Source organism: Scomber japonicus, chromosome 22 (assembly GCF_027409825.1).
Source record: "Scomber japonicus isolate fScoJap1 chromosome 22, fScoJap1.pri, whole genome shotgun sequence".
Taxonomy (NCBI): domain Eukaryota; kingdom Metazoa; phylum Chordata; class Actinopteri; order Scombriformes; family Scombridae; genus Scomber; species Scomber japonicus.
This window is the reverse complement of record NC_070599.1, coordinates 21,054,595-21,054,915: the sequence shown is the minus strand read 5'-3', so window position 1 is coordinate 21,054,915 and position 321 is coordinate 21,054,595. Positions and strand designations below refer to the sequence as shown.

Here is a 321-nt window from a genome sequence, read left to right as displayed (position 1 = left end):
CAGAGATTAAAAACTTTTGAAAAAGAGGTTTTTAAAAAAGAAAAATCTCTTCTTTTTTTTTTCTTCTTTCTTTCAATTTTTCTTTTGGATTTGAGAGAGAGAGAGACGCGATTCCTGGAAGAGATTTCGTTCATTTTTTCCCCCAAAACCAAGTCTTTCCATCCCTCGAGAAGTTTTAAAAAGTAAAGCCCTTGTTAGTTCCAAGGCTCGGCTCACTTTTTCCACGTGTCCCACGTGTCCAAGCTTTTGACATAAACGTGTCACCTTGAGATTTTTTGGTTGACTTCAAGTTTCAGACTTTTTTCAAAACAAACTGAATTT

At 35.2% G+C, this 321-nt stretch overlaps 1 protein-coding gene across 1 annotated transcript in view; it reads left to right on the top strand.

Moving 5' to 3' along the window:
* The first annotated feature begins 245 nt into the window (after positions 1-245).
* Positions 246-321, top strand: part of LOC128384238 (cytochrome P450 26B1) — a 39,079-nt gene continuing 39,003 nt past the window's right edge. Inside the window, exon 1 of the mRNA XM_053343785.1 lies at positions 246-321. This exon is cut by the window's right edge and continues 801 nt beyond it. The gene's annotated coding sequence lies outside the window, so the exon portion shown is untranslated.